The sequence below is a fragment of the Notolepis coatsorum genome (genome assembly GCF_963971535.1).
Source record: "Notolepis coatsorum genome assembly, chromosome: 2".
NCBI lineage: Eukaryota > Metazoa > Chordata > Actinopteri > Aulopiformes > Paralepididae > Notolepis > Notolepis coatsorum.
The window spans coordinates 81917607-81925494 of NC_140166.1; positions in this window are offsets into that span (position 1 = coordinate 81917607).

Sequence of the window (7888 nt, forward strand, 5' to 3'; positions counted from 1 at the left end):
CACGATTTTTATTATTTCTGATAGTGGAGCAGTGCATCGTCCCTTGTATTTAAGACATATCATGATCACATCTTACAAACAAGGGGCAAAGATTTAGCCCCCCCCCCAAACCCCCCAATTAAAAAGAATATGCCAAGTGTGACCTTCTGGGGTCTATAGGTAAAAGCCCTTTCGGAGGCTTTGCTGTCTAGACTCATGCCCTCTCTCTACGTGGGCAGAAGGTGGTGAGCGGCTCCCTCGTCGCCTGCCTGAAATGACCCCTGCCTATGGCAACCACAGCACCCATGGGGGGCCACCATCTGGCTCCGAGAGGCAGGGAGCGCCGGGGAAGGATGGAAGACAATAAAGCTTGTGTGTGTGTGTGTGTGTGTGTGTGTGTGTGTGTGTGTGTGTGTGTGTGGTGTGTGTGTGTGTGTGTGTGTGTGTGTGGTGTCGGCGTGGAGGGTAGGGTAATATACAAGGAGGTTAATACGGCTGCTGTGTGTAAGTGACCTGTTTGAATGAACTGTCAGGTCGTGGTACAAAGATGTGTATCGTATGTTTGGATTGTAGATAATAATTAATACGGCAGCACTGCCGTGGCCGGGGCCGCCCGCCGTGTCCCAGTTCCGATGACTTAACAGGGGAGGGGAGAAGAGAGAGGGGGCGGGGAGGGGGGGGGGGGGGGGCGGCGTCTCTGGAACAATATTTTACTCCTCTGGATTCACCTCGACGCTACCGTTGAGCCCCCTGTGAATCAGAGTGCGCCCAGTTCCCCCCCGAGAACAGCTGCTATTTTATCTGATTTTCTCATTAGGCGTTTGACTCATGAGTTTATTGTACTGCCTTTGGCAGAAGAGCCACGGCCGACGCTGAAGTATCGCTCCCTAAAAACAGCCGAGAGTGCCGGGTCCTCACCCGGTGTTCTGCCGGTACGTCTAACCCAGGTTTGTTGCCGTCATTATGCTGTACAAAAATTCACGCAGGTGGTTATAAAGTACATTTGTATCCGTGTATTTCATTTGTACCGCATGTGGAAATAACCAGAAACGCTGTTTGTTTTTACGGGGTTTTAAACGCGACATTTAGCGGGTGCTTGCGAAGATATATATTTTTTAAATAAATCTCCGGGTGCGATTGTTAAATTAAAATGAAGCGCATTCACTTGTGAACTTAACACATGTACATATCCCTCTGTGTCTCTCTCTGTGATGTGCAGATATCTATTTGAAACGTCTGTATTCAAAGAACTTTGGATCGTTTTTCCTCCTCGAGAGTTATGGAACAGCCCCTCAGCCATCTTTAAATCCTTGGAGGTGAAGGACTTAAGAAATCTTGCTAATTTCACAGATGGTTTAAAATAGATTAGCGTGGAGGAGCCGCTCCCAGAGAAGCGCTGACCCACCAGGCTCCCTGCGCTGCTGCCAAAAGCCCTCCGCCTGATGCCCAGAAGTGCCTTCCAAAAGTCCTGCAAGGTTAAACTCAAACTTAAGGGATCCTGATGTTCCACCGCAACCTTGTCTGAACTTCTCTTCTCCCCCCCCCCCCCCCCCCCCCCCCCCCCCCCCCCCCCCCCCCCCCCCCCCCCCCCCCCCCCCACGTTTCCCGTTCATTCGGTGCAATCAGTTGAAAATACAGTATGGTGGGGATCAACGTGCCTCACTTCCGTCGAGTATTATCAAGAGACGCGTCTGCCAACCCCTGTTGTCGTTGGCCCAGCTATTATGCTAGTATCTTGTGTTTTATTATAAATTCATGATGGAGCGATGCGGTGTAAAATTCACGCGTTCTGATTACGATTTTGTGTCTATTATAAAATCATTATAATTTTCTCTTGCATGCCTTTTGACATGTTCTGACCTCAGTTGTCTTAAAGGTGGGGTAGGGAAATAGTATTTAGAACCATATGATTTAGGGATGTCCGATATTATCGGCCTACCGATATTGGCATTAAAATGTAATATTGGAAATTATCGGTATCGGTTTTCAAAAAAGAAATATATATATATTTTTTACATTTATTTAACCTTTATTTACCCAGGCAAGCAAGTAAGAACAAATTCTTATTTTATTTATTGTCAAAAGTATGCATAATGTTGTGTTAATTCCACAACAAGAGATATGTAATGTTAATTACCTGAAATTATTCCGTTTTTTGGGGGGGGGGGGGAACCTGGCATATATCGGTATCGGTTGATATCAGTATAGGAAATGAAGAGTTGGACAATATCGGTATAGCGGATATCGGTAAAAAAATGCCAATATCGAACATCCCTAATATGATTTGATGATATTTGGTGACATTTCTCTATGGATAAACCAAATGCTGTGGCCACTGCAGGCCCAATGATCAGACATTATAAATCCTCAGGGTGGCCTCATCTTAATAACCAATCAGATTGTTTCGGCCTGCCAAGTGGCGTTCTTGGTGGGTCACGTCAGGAAGCGAACACCGCCACTGTGCTCCTCGTCGAAAAGTACTCAGGGACAAAGAATGGATTGCACGGTGGTCATTTCCATAAAGACTAGATGACTCACCCACTCTGCTGGCCAACGGAGACCGATGTTGCCACATGGCGGCCATCTTGCTACAGGGTAGCACGCCCACTCATAACATGAATGTCTATAGTGCATCTACTATTGAAATAACTATAGCTTGCTAAATTTTCAACCGTTTGGTTTGTTAAAAACATCAGAGATGTAGTTATCATACTGCTTATAATGGACTTTCATATGAAAATAAAAAAAATTATACGAAAAATTCTTCCAAGCAAGAATCATAGCCACGTTAACACTTTTGTTGCCAATAACGAGAATTCTCGTTTCTGTGCCCCAACGGTTCAGTGCCATAAACGAAGATTCTCGTTTCTGGGTCGTTTTTCCTTTTTTATGATTTTAATACCCTATTTAATCTCAGGATGCTGTGTGTTGGCTGAAAAATACATACTGGGAATCCGAAGGTGCAGTACCGGCTGCATCCTACATTTCTAACACTGTATCCTCTGCTGTGGAATGACCCCATGTCTCCGATTTCATTCTTTGTTCTCGGGAAGCGGCACAGTTCAGCCGGTTACATCAAAGCCCGTCAACTATGCTTGATCCGTATGTTATGGTCGTTTATAACGTCGATCAAATGGGGATTGGATCTACCAGATGGCGATCAAGAAATTGGAATATTCTTTTTGGATTACTTTCGGCCAAAGGTAAGAGCGATTTGACGTCAATTCTAGCCTGATCCTGCAATGCTTTCATAGCGACCGGGCTGGTAACCGTGTCTAGTGTTCAATGCGAATGCCGTTACCGACGCTCGAATAATCAGAAATCCCCCCCCCCCCCTTTCATGCATTCATGATGGAACATAATACCGATAATGTGGACTTGAATCCGGAACAATAGCGGGTTCAGGTGAGGAATGCTAGAGTCTACAATGTAATCGACGCGTAGGGCTATTACTCAGCATTTCATGGATTACGATAGACCGCCCTAAAACCATACTTATATTCACCACGGTATAACACGGGAACGTATGGATGGACATTTTTTTTCTTTTTTGCATCTTGACCGGAAGAAACCCAGTGTCAAATGACTATAGTACTGTATCCATAGCTATAATATAGAATATGGTTATAGCCAGGGTTCGAATTATCATCTGAGAGCTATGGGGGCCCCCTGAATTTTTTTTTTTTACTATTATTTTCCTGAAATTGTGGCTGTTTTCGAAGTCATATTTAGAGGAATATCTCATTAGAATTTGTCTAATACTAAGTAATAATGACATCACACAACAGTCTAATCATTAGACTATTGTGTGATGTCATTATTCAGTCTCATTCTTAACCATCAATATTTGTTCATTTTCTTACTCACCTCTGATATATAATGCCATATTTACTTATTTGCATTTTGCATCTGATAAAATACAACAATTTAATTTGAAAAATGAGACAACTTGAATTAACTTGAATTAACATTTATTTGTCTCTGCACTTATAAATCAAAAACTAACAAAATAATCGAATGGAAAAAAACAGCAGCATTCATCAGGATACAGTAAGTAACATTATCATCTGATAATAAAATGAACATAAAAGCTGCCCTCTAGTGGCCGGCGATAAACTCTTCATACTTGTATAAATCAAAATAAATAATGTTATAAACAAATGTGCACAGGTAATCAAGCCCTTATCAAGTTCAACAAGGTCAAGAAAAACATTGTCCACATCTCCATCCCCAGTGACATCACATCTGACATAAATTATCATGTAAGCTTTTCCATGAATTGTGCTTTCATCCAGTGTTATACTGATACGTGAATCCTGCGATTTGACATGAGAAACAATTTTTTTTTTCATCTCTGTGGCAATGTGCTCTATGATCTGTGCACAAGAATGATCGGATCGGTGAGCTGGCCCGACTGCCGCACCGTTCAACTCATTAAGTGTCATAAGGGGGTTCAATTTGGTGAACGGCAACCTTTCTTTAGCGACGGTATATGCTGCCCTGAATGAACTGGCTGTCTCCTTGAGCAAAGCAGATGTGATTTCGCTCACTTTTCTTGGAAGCACTTCCTTCTGGGTTTGACATTCTATAGCTTGCTTATGAGCAACGCTATCACTGTGCAAGTATATTTTCTTCCTCAACTTCTTGCTCTGAGAGCTAGTCACAGTCCCATTCATCCACTGCTCTGCCAAATGGGCTCCAAATGATTTATTTAACAATATCTTGGCGTTTTTACATGGAAGGCAGCCAATGCATCCCTCCTTGGCAAATAACCAGCTATATTTATTTTTCCAAAAGATCCACTGACTCGGACCCCAGCATTGTGGTGGTTGAGTAGCAGCGCAGTCCAGGTCTAGTGGTGGAGACTCGGGTCTGGCAGTGGCAAACGGCGCGGTAACGGCGCACAGGAGCAGCAGAGCTAACACTAATACTAGCACTAGCAGTGTCAACTTCAGTGACAGTAGCGCTGCTAGCTGCTGCACTAACAGCGTCAGACTTTGGCCTTTTTATAAAACCAAAGCTGTCCAGCTTTGTACAGCCTTGCGGCGGGTTGAGCCTTTTTTTTGGCGGCATGTGGCGTACTGTTTAGTGTTTATGTTTTCAGTTGCAGCCTGCAGGACACAGACGGACCGGCAGCCTTCTGTTTACATCAGCTGCTTCTTCTTCACTAGGTTGGAGTAGCGTTAAACTTATGGGGCGACGCTCATGGGCGACACATAGCGGCTTGGAGGTGAAATGCAGCCTATTCCACAACATTAATTACTCTGTTCTTTTAAAAACTGAAAAGAAAAATATGATCTATTAACAATTTATTTAGGTAGCATAAATAATACTAATTCGTACATAAAAAAAAAAAAAAAAAAAGATTATATAATTTTTTTGAGAGACCCCCACAGGGGGTCTTGACTATGGGGGCTCAGACTATAGCTATGGGGGCTGAGCCCCCATTGGTCCCCTCATAATTCGAACACTGGTTATAGCTCTACAAACAAGGTGACTGTTTACATGGGGTTAATAGGTGGCATGAGGGGCCAATGATGAGTAAGAGGCGTGGCACTGGATGTGTTAATAACGTTTGTAATAAACCAAACCGTTTGTAATAAACCAAACCGTTTGTAAATCCATCAATATTTCAGCGAGTTAATAGTATTTTTATTTGTGCAGATCACTCACCTTAACACTTTGGACGCCATACCCGATGATAGTCGAGTTAACTCGCCGAACGTTCAGTGCCAGACCCGAGTATAGTTGGGTTTTCATCGTTATTTATTTTATTCTATATTTCATTACAGACACACGGACATCTGGGTTAACATGGGGAATCATTTTGAGAATGCCAGCAATATGCAATACCGGCCGCATCCACCCATGTGGCAGTATCGAGCACCCTTTGAAACATGATATCTTGGCCTGTGGCTCGATCAGAGGTATCCGGTCGGATTTCTATTGGTCGGGCAAGGGGACCGGTTGTCGGATTGAGAAACGTGAATTCCTCCCGGTCCATGATGTGTGGTGGATTATGTTGGCGACACGATCGACACCAATACTGGGACTCGCGATCAGATAATTGGAATATTCTTTTTGGGGTACATCCTAGTGAAGGTAAGGCCTATATGGCATCAATCCTGCTGTGATCCAACCATGATTTCACTTCGATCACAATATATGTGTGAATTTTACTCCACAACGTGTGCCGTTGGTGACGATCAAAGCATCAAAAAACTACCCCCCCCCCTTTCATGCATTCATGATGAAACATAATACCGATAATATAGATTTCAATTCAATAATAGCGTGTACAGGCGAGAAATGACAACGTTTTTAGTAGAGCTGGGCCGTTAACAGCGTTACCGGGCTAAATTAACGGCGGACTGTTATCGCGCGATAAATAAATTGCCGCCGTTAATCTATTTTCCAAATTGGGTCTCCTCTCCTCTCTCTGTCTCCACGAGAAGCGAGCCACACACACTCACACAAAATGCACATACGGGTACTTAAGGGAGGGGCCTGTCTGTGGCTCCATGTTGAACTCCCCCAGACCGAGCTCTGCGCTCATCATGGTGGAGAGAACTAAGCGAAAATCTGGGTACACTTTACGAAAGTCAATGCCGACAACGCACGTTGCCACAAGTGCAATAAAACATTTGCAAGTAAGGGTGGCAATACAAGCAATTTGTCAAAACATCTGTTGTCAACACATAACATTAGTCTGCAGAAATGCGCCGTTTTCGACTGTTTTCCTCGCAGTGTTCCATCTCCATCCACGTCCACTGCAGGTAAGCCAAGATACAGTCAGCTAGGCTAATAACGAATTATTACGAATAGGCTAATAAATAAAATAGAATTGCTTAGCTAATTGTTTAGCTACAAATATATTTGAAAGATGACAACTTTTTATAGATTGTCATTCGTCAGGCTGAGGCTGCAGCCACCATGTCCCAGCCCACCCCTCCTCCCTCTACCACCACCGGTCCCAGCCAAGCAAAGTCCCTTCACCCTAGCAGCTAGGAAGGATGACAGAGGATAGAGTGAACAAGTGTCACAGGGCTGTGACCCAGTTTGTTGTCAAAGGCCTGCACCCCTTCTCTACAGTGGAGTCCAAGGGCTTTAGGTAACAACTAATCATTCAGTGTATATCATTTTTTTTATTTTTTTTTAACTTAAATTTTTATTAAACATTTATAGACATACATCACAACATATACAATGACATCAACAGATATAAACGATAAAGACAAAAACAATAAGAATTGTAATACTAAAACACACTGACTTAAGCAAAGTTCCCACATACATAAATAATAAAATGTAAAAATATAAAACAGTTGTCGTACCTTAAACAAAAATGAAAATAGAAAACATTAAGTGTGTGACATGGGTTCAGAGACCCTCCTTGAACCTCTTTCCTCCTTTACCCTTCGCCCTCTTGTGTTCCATTTGTTCCTTCCTCTGTGATGTCGTTTTCGTTCCCTTTATAATCCTCCCATCTTTCCCCAAATTACTCTTCCTGTAGTCTCAGCATATCCTCTCCATATCCTGTATCTCCTCTACTATTCCTACCCATTGTGCTATTGTCGGTGGGTCTTCTTTGTACCACAGTCTCGTTATTGCTTTTTTGGCCGATATCAACATTATCTTTATTAAATACTTGTCCCCCCCTTGTATTCCCTCGTGTGTCAGGTCCCCTAAGTAAAGCACCAGTCCCGTTTGTGGTAACCCGTATCCTAATATTCTGATCATTGCCTCCCCTATCTCCTCCCAATACCCCTTCAGCTTCTGACATCCCCAGAATATGTGTGTGTGGTTTGCCCCCTCCTTCCCACACATCCTCCAGCATGCCCTTTGTGTTGGTGCATATTTTCCCTTCAACTCTGGGGTTATAAAGAATCTGATTATGTTTTTCCATCCA